The sequence below is a fragment of the Acanthopagrus latus genome, chromosome 1 (genome assembly GCF_904848185.1).
Source record: "Acanthopagrus latus isolate v.2019 chromosome 1, fAcaLat1.1, whole genome shotgun sequence".
Classification (NCBI taxonomy): domain Eukaryota; kingdom Metazoa; phylum Chordata; class Actinopteri; order Spariformes; family Sparidae; genus Acanthopagrus; species Acanthopagrus latus.
In genome coordinates, this window is record NC_051039.1 from 27438554 (window position 1) to 27462118 (window position 23565).

General features: G+C 42.4%; 1 long non-coding RNA gene across 1 annotated transcript; it reads left to right on the top strand.

Annotated features, from left to right (window-relative positions):
• Nucleotides 1-2039, top strand: LOC119025041. Its single transcript, XR_005076675.1, has 3 exons — nucleotides 1-973; nucleotides 1266-1389; nucleotides 1553-2039. It is a non-coding gene; the product is annotated as an uncharacterized LOC119025041 (long non-coding RNA).
• The last annotated feature ends 21526 nt before the right edge of the window (nucleotides 2040-23565 follow it).

Below are 23565 nucleotides of genomic sequence, written 5' to 3' on the forward strand. Positions count from 1 at the left end.
CATTTCTCCTTATGACCGATTGTACCAAAGTTTCAAAGCAAAGTCCAACAAACTATTGTATTGACAACAGAGCTGAGCGTATACACACTCTCATCGCTTCCTTTCCCCTTCCCTCTCTATATGGAGATGAAAAGATCTTTCATGTTGTTTCCTCTTGTTGCATTATTTATTGCCGTGTGGCGCTTTATTAGCTGGTTTCATCTCAGATTTCGCAGGCTGTTTTTGGGGAAGCCTTTGAAATGTGTTTCTGACTCCAAACAATCCTTTTCCCGCTTTCTCTCACTTGCTCCAGTCGCCTTCTCTCTCATGATAACCCCCCCCAACATATTTTCAAAGTGAATTGAGCCACGCTCTGAAGCCAAAATCCATTCAATACTGTCCTAAGGAAGGGAGATGTTGTTCTTGTTCCTTGGCTGACATGAAAGGAGAACAGAGGATCCTTTTTTGTCATTAGCCTTATTAGCATCATTAGTGCTATATGGATGAACTTCAAATGATTGGCTTGGAGTTATTTGTGTTACCATAGAAGCAACATGAACGCTATTTTATGTTCTGTGTTGGAGACTGTTGCATTGCGAATGAGGTGGGTTCCTTTTGAAGAGAGCTGATGTGTTCCGGATTCAACCACTAGATGGTGGAGCAACTCCTGATTCAGAATGAGGCTGACTGGAAGTGGAGAGGGGAGTTGGCGTCGCTGGAAGATATGAGAGATTTGGTGATGTTTAAAACCACATAATCACAACTTAAAACAGATCTGTTTCATTCCAGTATTTATGAACGTTACCAAGCTGCACACACCCTCTGAAAATCTTTGACTCCATCTACATATTACAAATTTCCCTTTCACATATTGTCAGCTCCTTCCAGTAAAAGCCCAGGTATGCTCGGAGGAAAACAAAGAAAGAGGACAAAGCAAGAGGAATCCAATGTGGCAAGGCAGTAGAAACATTTTTAATATTTTGAAAGAGCACAGGTGAACACCTATGAATAGTTGTCTGATTGGTACACTACACACTGTTTTCTAGTGTTGACATTTATATCATTTGCCCTTTGAATTAAAAATGGGCATTATCTCCAAAGGCACTCTTCGGGTTCATAATGCCCACTGGTGGTCAGGTTTTTCATAATAAAACAAGCATTTGTAAGTAAATTTGTCTTTTCAGCCAAGATGAAAAGGATTCCATATAAAGACGTTATTAAAACCAAATGTAACTGTCAGTGGTGCGTCTGATGAATAAATGGATAAGACGTTTTTGTCTCACCAGGGAATGACTATATGCAGAGAAATATGTTACTGTAAATTACAATAAGCAGAGAAAAATCTCCTCTGGCTGGTTAAGAGCTTAAAGCACCAGCATGACTCTGGAATCAAAGCGACCATCACATCGGGTGAGCGATGAGATGAAGGTGGGAGAAGAAAAAAGGCGAGCAGATTTTTGGATAGCATGTGAGCAGTTGGTGGTGGGGGTTGAAACCTATGTAAACTTAATGGTTCAGCGTTTTTTTCCCCTCTCCTTCTTCTTCTCAACGTGGTTCCTTGCATCTTTATCAGGAAGCTCCAACCACTCTGCAGTTGATGGTGGATAAGCCCAGCAGGCCTGATTTGGTTTGAACTCGTCTTTTATTCATTCCATCTCTCCCAGTACCCACACCTCCACAATGGCCCGGTTTCTCCTGGCAGGCCTTAATCTCTCTCCCTAATCGGCTGCAGACGTGAGGCTTTGCCATTCCTCACAGGGATACGCATGGGATATGGCCAAGTTTTACAGAGTGAGTGTGGAGGTACTTGGTGCAACAGTGGCAGAAGTGTTGTCACTTTCGGGTTTAGAGAACTCAGTGTGCTACCTTGCCTTGTGCCTTCATGGTTTTCCAAATCTGCTGAGATGAGGAGAGGGAGCGCATGCTACTGAGGTCATACCTAAATGTCAGCAGAATTAATGAACCCAGAGTAGCCAGCTGATCCCAGCATTCAAGACCACTTGGGTCCAGCATCAAACGCACACCAGCGCTTTGATTCTCTGAGGGAGTCTTCCTAAAGGTTCCTACTGTGAACCCAAGTCATAATAAACACACATAAACAGCTCTGTCTTTCATGTCAGCCTTATAAAAGAGGAATAAATAAGTACAATCCACTTCCAGTGAAGGCCTTTGTGGAGAGGAAGCAGCTGGAGATGGCACTGGGCCCTGGTATTGTTTGCCAGCAGCTCCCTAATCGGACCATGGTGCCTTGCTGGCGTCTTCTGGAGAAGCGGGCAGGACACGTCACCCACATGAAAGAGACAGTTTAGAGTCTGAAAGTGCTGAGATGGTCACTGTGGGTCACTTTGTTGTCAGAGTTCTTTCCACGTTGAGTGGCTCTTCATTTCTCGGTCATTATTGTTCATGTCAGTGATTAATCTCTTTAAGGGAATAAAAGCGATCAAATTTCCTTTGAAAATTTCTTCAGAGAAACGAAGATCAAACACAACTTCTTGTTAAGTGAGGATGGAAATCGTGCATGGCTCCAAGGTTTACTTTGGACTAACCCCTGTTGAAAATGTACTTTTCTGTCATCCATAACCTGGTTATGGAGACTTTTGCATCTGAGGATTTCCTGGCCTGAATATTGAACAATATGGTATTTTTCTCTCTCCCTTTCTCTGCTCTGAGTTGATGTTTTCTTGCTAATTCCGTCTCTCCCTTAGATGTGGTTCAAGCTATTTACAAATCCAACTTTTGGAATGAGTGTCCAACTCCCTTTCGTCTGGGATTAGATAGAAAGAGAGAGGGATGAGGGATAGGGAGGGAGGAGGAGACGGATCATAGCACATACAGTGCTGCTGAGGACAAACTTGGAAGGATTAGGGGTAAAGTACAAAATGTCTAGCAAGTAATAAAAATGCTTGTTATTTGTTGTTGGCTACGAAGTGAGATCAGCTTTCCCAGCTTCAAAGGACATCTGATTAATGCTGTGAAGTCACCAGATATAAAAATGGCCAAAGAGCTGTATGGAATATTTACCGATACACAGAGCGCGACTTGGGTTCTGAGCCAGCTGGCAGCAGATACCGAGAAGCAGTTAGAGAAAGTGTAGAGGAGGCCAGCAACAGCGGTCCAGTTTAAAGAGAGGGAGAGGTATGTTTTATGTTGAAGCATATACGTTCAGAGAGAAATACTGGGCTCATTAGTGCAGAGAAAGTGTGTGAAGTATGGAGTTCATATTTTTCAGATGACAGTTTAGTCAAATGTTAAATCTATCACCTAATCCTTGTCATCATTCAAATTGAATATGTTTTACTCAAAATACATTTTTACACTCCCTCCTGCACAAACTTCTGTGGTTCATTCAAGAACCTTCAAGACCAGACTATGTTTGAAACGAACCAGTCTGTAGAAAGTGAGTCTGAAGGCAAAAGTGTTTATACATGTCCTCACTGAAAAGGTATGGTGGGTGGATGATTCAAACACTGTTTAACAATCTGACAAGCAATTAGTTTGAAGCCTTTAACCCTGTAGCACAATATTTCCCAATGAGCAACCAAGTTGCCAGAATAAATGTTGGCAATGTACGTCTCTGCAAACCAAAGATATGTTGCAACTTCACATTTCTTCACAGCAATTTTTCAATTTCATGTTGTTACAAGGCTGTGCAAATGGTGCGGTTAGGTTTAGGCACAAAAACCACTTTGTTAGGGTTGGGAAAAGATCATGTTTTTTTCTGCCTTATCCGGTTGCCACAAACACAGCTGCAAAACATCTGAACGTCTCCTCAAACATTTTTAGGGATTTCATGCTTCAACTGTAACGCCACCTTCATACATTTAAACTGAACGTGATATGAAGCAAATTGTAGAATTGGTACCATGAAATACATTCAGCGTATCTGCAGTTTACAGAGCCCTTAAAGCCGGAGTATTTCTGAAATTAACTAGTTTTTATGTAGTGTTGTCCAGCAACATCTGAGAGCCAATGTTTTATTCTGGTGACTGGACTGAATGGAGTGTGGGGCTGCCAATGAGGTCTTCAGTTGAACAACATGCACTGCTTTGGTTTTCTGCCAGGTTTTGTAGCCAAAGTTCAACTAAAATTGAATTGTGGCCCCAAAATATTCAGAACCCCACAAGCACCGGTGGTCCTGGAAGAGTTCAAGTTATTCTCTTATGACACCAGGACTTTGGTTAAAACTTACTGGGTTAAAAAAAATGTATATGTTATTTTTATATTTCAGGATCTTTAGCTTGCTGCTTTGTACGATGGGACATGCTTGATGCATTATAATTCACCCTAGCCTCCACCACTTGCTAACTACTTGCTCTTGGTGGAGGAGATGAGGGTTAGGAAGGGTTATTCACCTGCACCCTCCTACCAGCCTACAATAGGTAAAGCTGTAAGTCGACGAAGTGAGGGACATTAGCAGACTGATGATGTGACTGCTGTGCATACTAACTGAGCTCCAGTCAGACACAAAGCGGTCTATGTATGCGGCATGGCAACACATGCTGGCCTCATGTTTATGAAACTGTCTGTCTTCAATGCACATTGTTCAGCTCTCTCGGTCTCACACACAGGAGAATGAAAGAGACAGACAATGAGAAGGAGACATCTTCTTTTCCATCTGGTCAAGATCTAGTTGGCTTGCAGATGAATACAGTAAACCAGACACACGGCTGTGAGAAAAAGCATTTTTTTGTCATCAACGGCTTGAGCTTGAGAAGCATGCGAGCACCTTCAGGACGTGATTACCTGGTGGTCACCTTTTCCACGGGACTTTGATGTGAACTGCTCCACTGTCCCACCGTTCGCACCATTTGAGAGCATGGCTGTTTATTGTCCATGGAAAACTTTGTCGGCCTTCTGTAAAACTTCACAGGCAAAAGATTTTGTCATCTTGTTTTTGCATCAAACCGTATATTTATATCTGACTTATTAACCAGATGAGTAACACGAAACAAATGTGTTTAACTGCTGTTCTGATGAAACGAGTGCCACACAGCACCATGTGAATACATTAGTCATCAACAGGAAGCTGATACTAATAGCTCCCAAGTTGTGGTTTGGAAGGACACATGTCCTGACAATTAACCAGGGGCTGGAGGAAGTGGGTTACTGGCAAAACAATGCCCCAGCCTGGCCTGATGTATGCCTGTCTGATAAACAGTTTGGTCAGAGGAAAACCAAGTGTCAGCCGGATGTTCTTTGGAGTCTGTTTGTATTGTTTTTTTTTGCAGATAAAAGAGACAGGTGCCTTTGTTGTCAGAGGCTGGAGGAATGTGAGAAAAGAAGCTGCCATTTTGTGTCATTATATCCTCTTTCATATTGGTTCCCATTGAAAAGGGCACGTACTGTATTTACAGGAAAGGCAAAGCTCCATTACCTGCTAGTTTAATGTTACCTTGGGGTAGTGGAGGTTAAAAAGACTGGTAGCCTTTGATGAAATAGAGCAACACTTAAGCCCCAGAAACCAAGGGTCTTTGATCACTTAACCCGATCTTCTTATATTTAATAGCAAGACCTAAGGAACAAGCATGGGAACAGACTGCACCTCCTTTGATGATCTGAACCAGGTTCACATGCTCCAGCAGACGAAAACATCACAATGTAATAGTATAAATCATACAGCCAAGACAGGTCAGTGAGACGACTGTGTGAACCAGGGGCACCGCATACTGTACATATGCAGGATTCCACTTCAGATTTAACTGTTTTTACTTTTGTTGACTGTATGCACTGACTGTATAAAGGATATTTACCTCAGCAAGGTAGAAGTCCTACTTCTGAGGGAAATGTCTCACTTGTATTGGACGGCTTTCTGTCTCATTCAGGTCCCATATGCTGTGCAAGTTTTTCCCTAAAGCAAACCTGCTGAAGCAACTGCAAATAACACGATAACACATGATATTTTAATCCAAGACAGCACACAAGTGTTTTGATTTCACAATGAAATGCTGCGGAGGTGTTCAGTTAAACAGCCCGTCATATTTATACAGTATTTTACAAATATCTATCGTTAAATCATCTCTGTGAGTAATGGCTCCAATGTGGACTGTCTCTTCAGGCGGGTGCCAAAATTACCAGATGGCCAGTCTGGGTCTGGCTGCCGCTCTGCATTTTTTCTCCTAATATATGTTACATCTGATTCACTGACACTGACCTACATGGCAGTGGGAGGAATGGAGGATACAGAAACCTTTTTTTCTCCGTCCAAAAGAGGAAAAGAAACAATCTGTGGCCAAGTTTAATGATGATGACAGTTTGTCTTTTATTTGAGAAGAAAAAAACAGCCCGCTGTATAAAGTGCCCTTTGATGTAACTCTTTCTGACTTGTACCATTAAATTTAACACTGAGTACAACTTGGCATAAAACTCCTTTCTTTTTCTCTCTTTTTCCTGTTGGTGCTGTGCTCTGTTCAGTTTGATAAACTTCCATCAAAGGGCATATGCTGATCCATCAGACATCTTATATAATCTACGCTGCTCTTTATTGCTGTAATTTGGTTCTACTGGAGAGATCAGCTCCTACTTGCGCTCTTTATTATTCCATTGGCGTTAAATGGACTCCTTAGTGTCATGGATGGCTGTTTGGGTGGGTACTAAAGATGAAAAGGTTTGCCTTGAGCAAAAAGAGGCAGACAGAGTCAGAGAGAGAGGCTGATCTTTGTATGATACAGGCTCACAGTTTTTGTTTCTTCTTTCTTTTACCACAGAGCTGACTTCTAACGGCTGCTGTTGCACAACCAGCACTTTATTCTCATTTCAGTCCTCACACTACATGTCATACATGCACCAAAGCTTCGACCCATATACCAGCTTCCAAAAGCCAAAGTACTCGGCCTCTCTCATCAGATATGTGCTGCCCGCAGGTGTTGTTTTTATAGCACGCTCACACTTTTAATGAGGACGATCTGTAAAACTGTCTGATGACAAAGATTTCGCACAAATATTGACCAAGCAGATTAGTTGTGAAAAAAGCGCTGTAAATCATTTAAGATGGCTACAATCGAATATCAACAGCAGATCAAATCATTACGTGTAATGTGAAATGGATAATTTGTAGTTCCCCTCCAGCACATGACTGAATTGCTAGTGACACAGTATGCCATACATCACCGTTCCCAAAACGACATGACCATTAAAGTGCACCCGCAGCAGGTGTACTGAACCTTTGTCGTACAGTTGCAGTTTGGTTAGGTTTAAGAACTGGATCTACTTGGGATGGTTCAGGAAAACATCAATGTTTGTGTTAAAACAACTATGTTACTTGTTCATCTTCAGCTACAAACATACCTGAGCTAGGTAAGTATGACTTCTGGTCATCCAGGAGTCTCCTGGATGAAAGTCCAGTGACTGTTTTACTCAATTATCCATCCCTGAGCTCTTTATACTACTTCCCCTCACTTCCTCTTTGCAGCCATTATAATTAGTAGTCCCGATGGAGGTGGCCGCCTAACAGCAGTCATAAACATGGGTCGTAAGAAGCATTCTTTCCTAAAGGGTGTGAGACTCAGCCATAGGATATAACTGAATAAGTCACAGTCTGACCTGGTGACGGGTATTAAGGAAAACCATAATAACTATGGACTTTATAAAGGCATCTTCTGTAAAATTGAGACTGTTCCATAACCGGCCAGTCCTTGTAGTACATTTAATGGTGGAATACAAAACACCCTTTAAACTTTGATATTCTGACTTAAGTCGAAGTAGAAAAACTACAAAACTATGATCACTTGTGCAACAGATATTTCTCTCTATTTGTTTTATTGCTAATTATTTGGAGGACCGGTTTCAACAAGGTATAATACCCCACTGAGGTTAATTTTTGGGAACAAAACACAAAAATTTTGAAATTGTAAACTCTTTATCACTTTGTATTTTGAGGCAAGTCACAGCACAGTGTGATGTGGTTTTTCAAGTATTCTCCATGCTGAACTGGGCACTCTTACAAAGTGCCATTGTGGGATCTTTAAAGAATTGCCCAACATTAAAGGGGAGGTAGTGGTAGCAGGTGGTGTGCTGGAGGAAGAGGATCTCCCTGTGGTCCCATTCAGGCCTGAGAGAGAGGACTGGGACAGGTGGTCAGCCCCTTTAATGTTGCTAAGCTTTTCATCTGTGCATGTGGCTCTAAAACAGGGCACACTGTACACTGACCAAGAACTCTTTACTGGCAGACCTGTGATATAGTTTCTGCTGCTGTTGCTGGCCGTTTCATGTGGTTCCACCCAGCTTACATCCACAGTCGGAGGACTTTGTGCATGTCATGGCTACTTAATCCGCCAGTGACATGTGTATTGCTCTCGGTGTTCCAGACACATTATGTTGTTCAAGCTCTGAGACATCTTTTTTTTGTCACCTGTCCACGACAACTGGCAGCTGACTTATAACAATGTCTGTTCCTGTTTGTTCTCAGGTTATTCTTGGACGGGCCTAATGTTATTAGGAAAGATGAAAGACTTGTTCATGTAGTCCTGGACATCAGAAACTCTTCCAGCAAGAACACAACACATAAAAGTAGAACTCTGATAGTTAAGATGCCGCCTGAGCAGCCCTGTTTGGACACGTTTGGATGTTTGATTTATGATACACTTCTTCTTGAGTGTGACCACAGCCAAGTCAGGAGCCTCGAGGTCAATGTGTAAAAGGAGCAATTGGCTCACAAATGTGAGTTGTCTGTGTTGTGGAAACAAGCAGGTGCATTATGGGGGCCTTTAAACACAGCGGTATCACTTTGCATAGGGGCTGCCCCTTGTTACTGTTTCTACTTGATGGATTGCATCATTATCCCAACATTGTTTTTCTGTGTGTGCTAACAGGAGGAACCGTCAATATGACCGCTTCAGGTTTCATGTTCCCAGGTTCCGAGTGCCGCGAAGAGAGAGAAGAATTTTGTTTTGCTCGGGAGTTGTTGAGGCTCATTTGTAAAGCGCCTCCTGGTTTGTTTGATGTTGGCAGCGTCCAGCCTGCATCTCAGGGAGTAATGAATCTGACAATGGTGGCAGCTTCCCAACAGCAAATGCATCATTTCTGCTGAAATACTTAAGGGTTCACATAAAGTTTCACTGATGTAATGTTTAAGTGCACCATATGATGGGAAACGCTTCAGATAGACCCTTCAACTAACAACTAGTCCTTTATATTGCTAACTAAGCTGACGATCATTGTCTCGATTAATCAGTTGGATAATAGTGAAAAAACACCCGTCACAGTTTTCCTTGAGGGCAGGGTGACATCTTGTTGTTTAAAAATAAGCAAATCTTTACAATAAGAAACTAAAAACTAGAGTTAAAAAAATACCTGATTTTTGGGTCCAATTCCAATTGCAATATTAGCAAGTAAAACGATTCTGATAAGAATACGTCAGCTGATACTCACACATTTTCTGCAACAAGCCCTAAAATGTGGTTATTGAGCACATGTGATTAAGATACTTTATGCAACGGACAAAGGATATTTTATAGTTTAACAATAAACCTCCATCATTGGAAACTTGACAGCTTACTTTCAACATTTATACTACATTACAATTAGATTAGTTTCAAAATCAGTTCCAATTCTGTTTATACTGGTCAACAAATCAGCCAGTTTACCAATCATTTCAGCTTTAGCTTCATGCATTATCTTGTGTGTGCAAGTCTGTATATGTCTGTTATCTGTCATTGTGGTTTTGTCTTTTGAGTACCGCTGTTTAACAGAATGGCGGTGGAGTTTAATTTATTATCAGACGCACAGCATTGGCACATTTTTGTTAAAACACAACACAGCATGAAGTAGCATTTTGGAACGTTTCTCTGGCAGAACTCAAAGTACAAGTTACACCAGTGCCATCCCAATTACAAATGTTGGACCTCAAATGACTCAAATTGGGATTTTGCATTTTGTTCTTCTGCTGTATCTACTAGTTGTGTAAAACATCAATAAAACCAACAAAACTTTGGTATAGTTATAGTTAGTTTATCTTTTTTTTCTGTGTCATGCTGGCCCATCTCACATTGAGATTACAAGTCACCATCACAGTACAAAACACACATCATCTTCAGATAGAACATAAAAGAGCATGATTACATAAAAAAATACCAAATAAGTATCACTAAATTCTTGCAGGAAAAACAATATTTGAAAAGCCAACATTTTTAATGGATTGCACAGTGAAAAGATCTTTGGAAAATCAACAGCTTTGCTTGATCAGGAGCTTTTTTCCTGCCTTAAATGTAGGTAACAAGCTTGTCATATGCAAATAGCCAACTTATCACCCACTTTTCAAAATCAAGAGTAGACAACGCATCAGTAATACAACAGAACCACTCGCAAAAACACTAACCCAGTTGTGTGAATCTGAGGCAGATTAAGTAAAAACACAGTCTTTTTTTTTTCTTTTTTTTTTTTCCCCCCAGCTGAAGTATTTCGCAAGGAATTTCAAGACACAATTCAAACTCATGAATCCATGACTATAGCCCAGATTTCAGCCTTCCTCTTGTTTTCCATATCCTTCGCTTGAGTAAAGTGCTCTGGCTTTTTCATTAGTGCCTGTTTGTTCATCCTTGGTAATGATCTCATAAGGGGCTTTTTAGTAGAACATGGTGCTCTGTGATTGAATGGTTTTATGTGGAGTCAAAGCACTCAGGTTTGCACAGCGGGGCGCCACTTCAGATCACTCAGCACAAATCCCCGTGGAGCTCTGGGGGAAAAAACCATCGATTGCTGCTCAGCCTCCCTCTCCTTTTTTCCCTCTTCTACCCCCAATTTTTTCCCTCTTGCAAAATAATCCACTTTAACCGTCCCACTCCATTTCCTCTCTCCCTTCCCCTGAAACTAGTGATTAAGCGCTTAACCAGTTTACACACAAAGAGAGATGTGTTTGAAATGCAAACAAATAAGCACCTGGGACTCTGGAGGTTGTGTATATTGTTTTATGAGTAGCTGTGGCAGCATTTAGCTCTAATTTACTTCATCAGTATGTTAATGCAAAGGGTTGTAGGCAGTGATAATTGTATCTTCCCTTGTGTGGGACAATTGGCCAATGTAATGATACTCTACATAAAGCATGTTGTGAATTAAAAGCAAAAAATAGGATCAATGGTTTAGTCAGCGTAAGGAAATCACTTTCACCTGCATGATGAGTTAACGTATGAAGATGTGTATTACATTATATTTAGAAGTATTTATTACTTACAGTAGGTAATCATATATGATGATTATATGTTTATGTTTAATAAAAAAATGTGCTTCACTGTCACTCATTTTATGAAATATCCCATAGTCATAAATAAATACATACATATATACCTGCCCCTATGGCTGTTAAAAGCTTGTGGCAGTTTCTAACTTCGTCCTTGTGCTGTTAAGTGCTGAGCAGGTAGTATGCTGTGGATTTCCAAGAACTTTTTACTTTTAGGTGAGGTTTGAGTTGTGAATTAGAGCAGAACTCAAAGGCAGTTCCTAAAACACTGGGGGCAGCATATCACCAGCGTAACTAACCTCGCTAGCTACCGAATGGCTAATTAGCGCATGACTCAGTTAGCTGCGGAGCCAGTGGTCCTCGAGTTTGTCTGGACCAAGACGTTGGATCACAGGGGGAGTCACCAGGAGCAACAATCCTCACCTCGGCCGGGTTTAGCAGCCTGAGAGTGAGCACAGCTGGACACCAAACTGGATCTGAACACAGGCTACACGACTGGCGGAGGTCGGTTTGAAGACAGGTGAAGCAGTAAGCAGGTGATTTACAGCAACTCCAGGATTACGACTGTGGGGATGAGAAGACAAGGCAGGCGGGATGACTTAACGAGACAATGAAGCTTGTCTTAGTTCAGTAAAGCAGAGACACAGATCCACAGGTTTTGATTAAAAACAGAAAGCAAAAAGGATGAAACAGCCTTCCTGGAGTCGGTGCTGTTTTGGAAATCACCCAACTGATCTGTGCATCTGTTGATATGTCTCATTAACCTCCCCTCCTTCCCACACACACACGATGGTTTAGATGGTATCTCCCTCAGCCTATCAGTGTGCCATCTGCAGGGCTCAGCCTGAGCCTGTGTGACATCACTTCCTCTCACACATGCAGGCACTGGTGGGAAATTGTACCACCATGACATCATGTAATGGCTCCAACATGTGGTGAGGCGAGTTGTATCCAGCCGCCCGTGGATGCAGGAATGCAAGCTCAAGTTTACAACAAAGCCAGCTTCTCTGTGCACCTTAACCACTGTGGCCTCGGTCCTGATTGACTCCCATTCATGTGGACATAAATGTCATGTTTTGACCAGAGCGGCCTTGAGATTAAGCCTTTCCAGCCTACCTAACGGGCCACAGGGAGATTAGAGTCCATTTCAACCTCCACTTTTAAGGTGAAACTGCACATTAATCTCCGTTTTAATGATGTAACGATGACCCCCGCCTTCGCACTCTCCGCTGTTATTATCATATTGCTCAAAGTCTTAGTCCTATAACTCAATATGACTTCTCCAACTCTTTCATCCTGCCTAAGGATCTTCACACATCTTGTATCCATCATGTGTCCCTCCCACACATGATACACTCCTCCTCTGTTCTCACGTTAATGTGCCCATTCCTCCCTCACTCATTCCCAATCTCCTCCAGCCATTCGCTCATGTGGGATCCCCCCCTCTCCCCTCACCGACATGGTACACCAGGAACCATTGAGAGCAGCCAGTTGTGCACTCTAGCTGCATTTGTCTTGGCACCGGCTCAGGGTTCTAATATTGCCACTTCAGATTAAGTGTACTGGATGACTGTGGAAGGGGGCTTCCTTCTCATGAGGCTGCAGTAAGAGATCAGAGGATGTGGGAGGAGATGTCCACTAATCCATCTACTTATGATTCTTGCTGTTTTGTTACACCGAGTTGAAACCACCAGTCACGGAAAATGACTTGTGAGGCCTGTTTGCTGTGCGCGACACATTTTTTGGTTGCATCTATGGATAAAACGTTTTCACGCGCGGGCGGTCGACTCGCCCTCACAAACCAGAAATAAGGCAAGAGCCAGTGATAATGCAGGAAGTGTTCCAAAGCTGCCCAACTTTTGGGCTGAGCCGAACTGTTTATGAGCTGAACTCTCCTCCTCTTGTAGTTGACTCACACACACGCTGTCAAAGAGGGTAATAGTTCTGCCACTCGTAATGAACTTCAGAGAAAGCAACCCCAAATATGTAAGCCGGTGTTTGTGTATGTGTGGGTGTGTGTAAGCTGCTGTGCAAATGGGGTGGCCTTTGATGTAGCGCCGCTCGGATCCTCTTGTAGTTAGCCGTTCCCAGGCTGTCTGAGCCTGTCCTCCTCTTTTTCAAGGGCAGGACACAGGGAGAGATAGGGATGGGGGAACGAGAGAGAAAAACAGGCTTTCTCAGCTTTACTGTCTTTGGTTGACGCTTTGAAAGAGAAAAAAAAAAGGGGGGGGAGCTAAAGAGGGCAATTTCTCCTAAATACGCCATAATTGCTTTTGTGTGTGCATGCGAATGTGTGTGGTGTTGTGGTGAGTAAAATGCGAGGGTGCTTTCCTACATTCATGCACATATGCAAATCGCACCCAATGACAATGTTACCAGAAAACACTTGTGTCTTAATGATGACTCCAGGAGGTTTCAGTGTCTTGGCAGTATTTTCAGTTTTTTTCAGAGAATCAGAATCAGAAGTTCCTTCATTTGTCCCACAAACAGGAACATTTCTTCATCACAGCAGCCAAAGGACAGTGGTACTGTAATTAACAACAATAATAGCAAAAGAAGAAACAATTCAGCAAAGTAAGATGTAAGACATACAAAATAGAACTGTCATATACATTGTTTGTAATGTATCATGTTTCATGTTCATGTTTCATGTCGGGGATGGATTCTTACTATTTTGGACCACAGCTGTGGGTGAGCTGGTTGTTTCATGTTGCTTTGGGACTATATATGTTATATGGTAGGGTGCACTGCACTGACGGCAGGTCCGAGGCTTTGCAGCGGTGAGAACCTCCTTGCCAAACTGATGACTAGCTGCAAATAATACTGTTTGGATGGGCTTGGATCTGATGTTTTAATACAGGGGTGATGTTAGATCTGCGAATTGTTCTTTCTAAGCGTTAACTTTGAATCTTAACTTAGTTAACTTACTTCACAATAAGGACCAAATTGCAAATCCTGCATCTGCATCTGCATCTGCATGCATGCACAGTCACACATAAGAGCCAGGTTAACCTCCTGACTCAGACTCTCTCTAACAAACCCAGAACAACTTGGTCATGAATCAGTGCAGTGGTGGTGGGGGAACCAGACAAGTTGGCGGACTTTAAAGAACAAGTCTTAACACATCATACCACGCACTTTTAATTAAATTTGTGTATGGGATACATAAATAACCCTGCCCTCCTTGAACACTGATGATGTAAATCGCTGCCCTGCCAGTAACACATCCTGATGAGTAACTAACCCTCCTCCTGCCTGTGTCCCAACAGGAGTCCTGTTTTTCTTGTAAGACAAAGCAGTGTGTTGTGAGTCTTACTAAGCTACTGATGTTGATATGATAACATGATACAATTCTGTTAGCCAGCACAGACACATGCATGTTTGCAGCCAAGCTGTGATGTCACCCCTATGTATCTGAAGAGGCAGGAGTTAAAATTTAGGCTGGGGCCAGATAATGTTTGGAAATGGGAATTAGTCATTCATACGCTGCATTTCACTCAAAGTGAAGTTTAATTTTCCAAGTTCCTTAGCTGAAATTTAAAATAGAACGTTACCTGAAGCTTCTGACATGGAAGAAACTCATCAGCCCCGACCTTAAAAATCAAAAATGGCTGCTCCATGCATGAACAGAAAGTGAGAGCCATTTATTAGAATTTGCCTGTGTATATCTGCATATCAGCCATAAACACGGTACTGTCCATCTTTTATCTGTGCACGAGTTGTGACAGTGTTTTGATCCACGAATACTGCACAGTGCGTTTTCATTTACTGGTAGCAAGCAGAACAAAGGTTCTCCTGGAGGCGCCCATCTTGGTTTTCCAACTGGTGCTGAATGCACTCCAGGATTATACAACTTCGAGGTAAATGGAACTTAGAACTAGAACTAGACTCGGGTGTTCACGTGAAAGCTGATGGTTAGTTGTAGTTAGAGTGTCAGTAATGTAAGAAGAGATCCACAGAGGGAAAAATGGCCATGTCACCATGTACAAAAACAATCTTTTTTTTCCCCTTTTTTCCCTCACACTTAACTACAAAGCGAGTAAGCTGCAACAAACACGAACATAAGGAGTAGTCCGCCATTGTTGTTGTTGTTGTTGTTGTTATGAGACGTCATGGAGTTCAGAGGTCGAAAGCTAGAGGTTGAGGGGTGTGGTGATGGCATCACTGATATGGAAAGTATGCATATCGCTGTCCAAACAAGAACGCAAGGGCAGCGTTTTTTAATTTTTCCAACCTGAGACCTGGTTTCAAAAAAGCGCGTTTAAAGGCACAGCGTTCACAGGATCCATGTGGATGATCGGCCAAAACAATGCAAAACATGTGCGTTTACACACAAAAGTGTTTCCATGTGGATGGCCCCTAAAACTCCTGCTGATGTTCTTACCTCCACACAGCCTGGGTGTGACTGATGGATGGTGGGTCCCACAGAGTCACAGGGGTGTGGGGAGAGGCTGTTTCTGAAGCTTTGCAACCATCTGACAAGCAGTTCTGATGGGATATAACTTTACAAGTAGCTACAGCCACAGCAACATGATGACACATGATGAATGTGATAGGCTGAGACACCTGTCAATCAGGTACACACACTCTCATACAAACCACTCAGAGTGAGTCAAAGGGCACACTGACAGCAAAACAACAATTAGGAATCACTCATACATTTTGATACATGTGTGTCTTATATATGTTATTTCACAGTGTGGACTGTAATGCTGCCCGTCTGGACTTTTTCTTCTGGAAAGGTTTAATCGTGCTTTGGATCAATCAGCTATTGTTTAAAGCTAAGACAGCGTTGCAACATAGATGTATCTGCGCTTTGGCAAATTAGCTGACTAACCTTTCTTGCTTAACCTTTTAAATTTAACCTCATCTTTTTATTTCTACACTACCTGGCTTTGTAGCTTGGATCAATCAAGATAATCATTTCTGTTGTTCCTTGCTGTAAACTGGCTGAAGCAGCTTTAGGTGTCCTCAGTTGTTTTTTGTAACACAGGGCATGTACATTAGAGTCCTCCGCTCGCTGCCTTCCTGTTGACCCCCTGCACACGTGAATGACAATTTGCCGACAATTTACTTTAGTATTTTAGTACAATTTAGTTGGACCTTATGGCTTGAATAATTGCATTGAAACAAAGAGTCAGTCATTTGTCTATGTACCTGTAGAAGCCTCTCAGCCTGCAGTTCTGGCTGTGGCCACTACTCCAGAATCACAGCCCAGCACTGATCCTGGGGGCTTGCTTTAGAGTCCTGTATAAATCACTTCCTTTGAGGTCAAAGGCCACATATTTTTTCCTCCCCACACCTTTCCTGCTGTCTCTCTAAAACAGCGCCTTTGGAAACATCCAAGCTGCTCCTCCTGTGTCTGGGATGTGCTTTTAACATACCAGATAAAGCTCGTTTTACTGTGTGTGTGTGTGTGTGTGTGTGTGTGTGTGTGTGTGAGTGTGATTGAAGCAACCTGCAGGTGGAGGAACATCCTGTAACCTACAGTATCTCCTGCCTTCAAAAACCCCTTTATGTTCCACCGCCAGATGTGGAGAGAAGCAGCGAGAAATTGTGGCAAGGAGCCAGAAGGAATTGTGTCAGAAAGCAGCTTTAGCAGGTCATTGTGTGTTTTCACTCTCTTTTCCTCCCCGTCTGTCTGTCTCGCAATAATTTGACTGTTGCTGAGATTTTCTGAACCAGCAGTGCGCTGGTTGCATGCGAGGAGACGGCCCGTTTGATGAGTGAAGTGTCATCACCAGCCAAATCACACACCGTGTCCGAAGATCCTTCAAGCCCGTTCTGTCAGATTGACGCCATATTTTACATCTTGTTTTTTCTGTTTTGCCACAGTTAAAACTTAACACCTGATCTTCTGACCCGACTCTGGTCCCAGCCTGCAGGAAAATGTTCTCTGACCTTGTGTGCACATCCAAAAAAAAGAAAAAAAGAGGCTCTCTGACTGAATTCGCCCTCTATGGGTGGAGAGCTGCCATGACAGCAGCTGTCAGTACAGAGAGAGGAGGTGAGCATATCCTCAACATTCAAGATCTCAGATAGTTTTTTTTTTTTTTTTTTCACCCTCGTGCTTTTCGGTTTGAGATTCCGACAAAGTCATCTCAGATCTCATCTTATCTTCGAGGCAACACATCTCGGAGATAAAAGCAACATTTATACAGCAGAAGGGCACGAGATGTGTGCACAAACTCCAGCATCAAGTTTAGTCAGAGGCGTGATGGAGAGATGGAGCCTCGCAAGGGCAACGCATTAAGTCTAAACGAAGGTGTTAGTTCAGCCTCGACGCTGCTGTCTATCAGTCGCTCACTGTTCAAAGCTTGTAATTTTAAAGGTATGAAATGCTTCCTCCAAAGCTTTCCTGCCTGAAGGATGAAGCGCTCATGGAGAGGGTTCCCTCAGGGATCCTCTGAATCTGTTATCTCACACATACCACAACACACATGTTCAAACACATGCTTATATTGACACACACACACACACACACACACACACACACACACATACACCTCACTTTGGATGGAACATCTGCTAAACTATACTCTTCACCCCTCCACCTGAGCATGAGTAATCTTCCCTCTATTGATCCCCCATTAAGGCTCCACAACTTTCCGCAGAACAGATGTCAGGCGAGCATCACACAGATTGATGTTTTTAATAAAAATGCAATAAGGAAGAAGAAGAAGAGGAGGAGGAGGAGGAGGAGGAGGAGGAGGAAGAAAGGACACTTTTTTCACGGAGGAGAAACCTGGAGGTAGGTGTGTTACTGCATGTGTGTGTGTGTTCGTGTCTCACTTGGCAGCCCTTTTCACAAGTTTCGCCTCTACTGATGTGGTTGGCGAGAAACTTTTTTTAAAAGCACATTTGAAGAATCTCAGATGTTACAAGACGCAACACCCACATGTGTTTGTGTGTGTGTGCGTGCATGCCAGTGAGTGAGCTCAGATTGACTTGACTCTTTCACTTCAATCGCATCTTTGTAGGTCTGCTTGTGGATCCTATAAGCAAAGCACAGGGGGAGAGGTTGCATCGCAGAGCTTCAATGGTTTCTTTGGCTGAGCCATAAGGGATCTATAGCACCAGCAACCTGACTGGCAGGCAAATGGGTAAGGATGAAATGATAAACTATCAGATAAGAATCTGTCAAAATTCAAAACTGCACCGGTCAATAATCTATGTTTTTACCCGAGCACCTGAACAAGGACTGTGAGTTTGAGTTTGAGAGACAGACAGACAGACAGACAGACTGAGACAGAACAAAGACAGAGATCAACAAGGTGTAAGAAAGTGAGGGAGGAGATACCGACGTGATGGAACAGCAAACGGACAGAGATAGATAGAAGAGTGTTTTGAAAGCTACATTGAGCAAAAGGACACTCATTACTCTCTAAAAGGTTATAAATCTAAGATAGGAGAAGGACATGCACACACATGCACACACACGCGCACACACACACAAATCACACGCACACACACACAAATCACACAAATTTGAGAAGGCTGCCTGCACCAGGCCCGCTCCTCTCTCATCCTCCACTGCTGATGTATTTACCCGGCTGACAAATACATGTGTCGGCTCATCGATGAATTGAAAAAGATGTGCGTATGAATAATAAATCTATAGCGGCTGTACATTTTTAATTGATTCTTCCAAAGTACAAACAGCATGGAGATTGTGAGGCTCCACACGCTCCCTCCGGGAGCCGGTTTGATTTTCTTTTATCCACTAATGTATTTATTACTATTGAAGCTGGAATGAAACAGGGAGGGAAATGGGATGTGATGAATATTTGACAAGGAGAGCTTGTGACGTGCAATATGTCAGTGAGGTTTCCTGACAGTCAGTTTTTCCCTGCTGCGCTTGTTTCACCCGTCCTTTCAGGAGCCGCTCTGTGACCCCTGCCTTGTTAAAAAATTTGATTTGCATTCATGTTTTATGATGGCTGCTCGCTTGAGACACTTCCATCGAGTAGCTAGATCATCTTTGATAACTATAGAGTCATCACCATCACATCAATCACTTTGACTTCTTTCTTATTATTTTCCCACTACACAGACCACCTCATATCCTGTATCACATCCCTGCCCATCAAGCCCTTTGTATGACAGCTGAATAAGATAATCAGCTTTCTGATGTGACAATGCAATGATTAAGTTTTGGTTATAGACTGGCTTAGAAGAGGTCATTGTTACATAATAAATTCTGGTGATGCTTTATGAAAATGTTGACTGTTGATAAGGGGACATGGGTTGTGTTTTAGGACCAGTGTTTGTTGATCCATCCATTGACCCCAACTTCCTAGCACAAACTTCACCCTGTCACCCTATAACAACACCACCTGACGTCCTCTTGGCTCCAGTCATAATTAGGTGACTAAAACTGCAAGAGGGCTTTGTGACATAAAAGATCATGCCCAGCAAGGTGTCCATGATCAGGATAGTTCCTGATAATGATCGCAGAGAAAAGAAGATACAAGATTGGCCATCGATCTAAATTTTCAAGCGTTTTTCAAATTTGCTTGGAGGACGGAGCAGAACACCTGCACACACGGCAGGTAACAAAGATGTGCCCAGTGGAATCAATGTGTTACACTTTGTTGGGCAGCGAAAGTTTACTCTGACGCTGGCAGAGTGAACCTCTAACAAACTGAACTAAATGTTTTATTCTCTGTGTGGTAGCAGTTTTAGGACCTAGGGTGCACTGCATGTCATGTGTACTTTGGCTTAGCTGTTTTTTGAGCTTGATAACAGGCTCACTTTGGCATTTAAGTGTTCATGTTTCGCATTTCATAATCAGCACGTTAGCATATCGGTTGAGCGTGTAAACATGCTCACATGCTCATTGTAAGCCACCAAGTATCATGGGGAATAGACTTATATTTAAGCCACTTTCCTACAGCTCTACACAGTGTTTTAGTATCTTTCAGCTTGTTTTGGAGCTCTGCAAGCTCAAGGTTTTGGTTGGTCAGTCAGTTGTAGCCAAAATATCTTGTAAAATACACTGCCCACTAACTACAGACTGAACTAAAGTCCGATATTTTCCTCAAGAAATGGGGAAAACACAGCTAATGGAGAAGCAAGACTTTCATTCATCAAGTGGACACAAACACAACTTCATATCAGTGCTAATGGTGTCGGTTGTATGCACGGGGGAGTAAACAGACTACTGTTTGTTAAAAAGTCTGGCATCAACTGAAATGGTGATAACATGTCACTGTCGTATTGTTTCTGCTGCTCCCAATTGGCATCAGTCATAAAGTAATGCTGGATTTGATATTTTGCACCAGCTCCAATGTAAAACGGTGAGAGATTGCAGCATGAGAAGATTCCAAATTCTGCAGACGAGCTGTTTTGAATAAACACCGCAAGACTTGGGTGGCAAAACTTGCTCACAATTTGGCCATCAGTATCAACCTTTATCCACTAACACCCCGGTGCTGCATACAGGCTTATGGCTCTCTGTGAAACCCTTCCAAATGAATAAAACAACAACAGAACTCCCTCACAGATATTGTACAGCAACAGAAGTGTTTTGTGGGTTGTTTTTTTTTTTCATTTCAAAGTGGCCCACACATGCTCGAAGAGGCACATGTTATAAAATGATGCAACACAAACGGCAGAGAGAGTTTTTCCTCTGTATACTTACACAAATATGAGAGGTCACGAGGGTGAGATGCGTCCAAAAGCAAAATGTTCGAGGGCCAGGTTGTTCAGGTTAGTGTTAACGACTGCTGTGTCTAATATTAATGGATATAGATTCTCCCATAGCTTCATTTATGTGCAGTTAATTGCTTCCTTGTTGCTGAACAGATGGTCCCTTCACTTTAGTAATTTCCTCCTGAGAGTCAATGTTAATTACAGTCAAGTCAATATGTTTGTCCCCACACTGTGAGACACAAGACCGATAACACTGACAAGGTCAGTCTTCACCTGCCTGTAATGGATTCACAAGCGTCTTCCCCCCTTTCCTCACTTTACTAATTACTGCCAGTCAGCCTACTTTTAGTGCAGCATGAGGAACAGCTGTGGAGGTTTATTTGCCTGCAACACTTTTATATAACACAATTGCTTATGTGTTAATGTAGGAACACATGAAGTTAAATTGAGACAACAGACAGAAAGTTGTATTCTTCATCTTGGGCTCCGAATGGAAGGTCATCTTCACATCAAGCCACCTGAATTGGGGCAAGAAAATAGTGCTGATGAAGATATTTTTAGACTTCTGACTCTTGAGTAGTATCCTCATTAACTGAATATCAAGACGGGTGGTAGAAAATCCCACAGAAAATCCCTACACTCCTATACCCAGTATTTTAAAGAGAATATTTGATTACGAGTTGAAGGGCGTAGTTGGTGCTAATTAAAACACATGTACACCATTATGGCATTTCATCCATTAATATATGGGGGAAAACAATATGTTCAGCACACAGAATAAAGCAGTGAAATAAAACTGTGAAGGAGAGTGCTGTAACATACTATTTTTGCTATTGAGCAGTAAAAGTCAAACGTTCCAATATGAAAAAAAGAAAAAAGAAAAAGGTTTTTCATCACTGGCACAATCCATTACTCTGTAGTGTAATGTCACTAATTAAACCCCATTCAAAGGTCAGTTCACACCATTTCCTCAAACACAATTTACCCCCATGTAGTTTGTGTTTTGTTAAACTCTGTCCTGAGGTCTGCGAACAGTCACTTGGAAATTTTGGTGGTATTTTTCACATTTTATCACATTTATCAGTCATTGGTGGCAAGAAACATGCATCTGCTCTATCAGACATACAGCAGAGGAAGATGAGCTATTCATGGATCTGCTCACAATGCAATTTCATGATTGCCATTCAGTACTAGTAAATGTAAATGTGTTGAGCTATTCTCCCCTTTGCATTCTCATATAATCATTCAGTGGAATGTACACAGATTACAATGCAAAGTGGAAGCGCAAAAACAAATTACTGATCTGAAAACTGAAAGAAAACTCCATTCAATATGTAAATTCTTTTAAGTCCAAGGCAGTAATGGCAGACTGCGCCATTGATAATGCTAACTACTTCATAGAGAGGCAGCTAATGACTGTAAATGCATTTGATACAAGCCCACTGATAGTATGAAAAATTGGGTTTGTCATGATAAAAATCTGTGAAATTGCAAGTAAGCAGAAGATGAACTGAAAGACTTTCAAATTATACAGTGTTCCTTTTTATCTGTGTACATTCTGCTTTAGGCTTCTCACCCACTTTTAAACAAACAAATTCACAATTAATCAAACACCACTCAGTGAATCTGGAGCTTTTGGGACCCCGTGGAGCCCGGGCCAGTTGTCCACCTGCATGACTACAGCAGGTACCAGCACAGTTATGATAGAAATGTGTGTTTTGTGACTTGGGTTAACCTCCAACTTTTTCTCTATCATTGAGAAAGTAATGATTACACCCAGAACAGAGGACAATGTGAGCAGGAAGGACAGGCCCTGGGCCGGACTGATAAGAGTGCATGATCAATATTATATAATTTAACACTCACTGTTTGACTTTGCTTATCATCGTTCTCGGGCAATACAGGAAAATGCCATCAAAGAATGACATCTCCTTCTGCACACATCCTTGGACGGGCGCTGGGTTCAGATAGACGGACAAAGTCATTGTGAAAGACTTTTGTAACAGTTCCACATCGATGATGAACAGACAGTCACAGCACTAATGGATTTTCTGACACTGGCTTTGGAAAAAAAGTATGATGTGCATAACTCTGATACAAACTACTTTTTGAATGTATTTTTCTGCTGCTGGGACAGTGTATACTGACCTTGCTCTAACAAAACTAGACAGTCCATCTCGCCTCACCTATATCTATGTAAATATGTATTGCATATTAAAATAAATACAGCTCCTTAGAAAAAGTGAGTGGTCTGATCAGTTCCTGCTGTATTTATCTCAATGTTATTCCTGCACTACATAAGCAGAACAGAGCTCAACTGCTCTGCTGAGACTTGTAGCAAAGATATCCAGCACCAGGACTCCATGGTGGCTTAGGATCCTAAACTCCAGACATGTACTGTATGTTCGACTGGGGCCTGTTTACGTGTGCTCCAGCAGCAGCAGCAGCAGCAGCAGCAGCACTTCGGCAGGTCTTCAACAGTCTGCGTATTGTCAGCCAGCCGGTTACGAAACACATCAGTCTCGCAGTCAGATTGTTCAACAGATGTGGGGCTGACTGGCTTCCAGCTCCTTTGATGTGACGCTGGAGTTTCTGGATTCCATGTCTGCCTATCTGCGTTTGGCCGACTATGGAGGCCGCAGAGGGTTAGATCTTATTTGCGGCTCTCAGCGTAAACAAGCCGGCCGCGTGGAGCCAAGTCAACCTGACTTCCAAAGATGAGGAGTGTGAGCAGTGGGCGGGAGATGGGGCCCAGGTTCTCC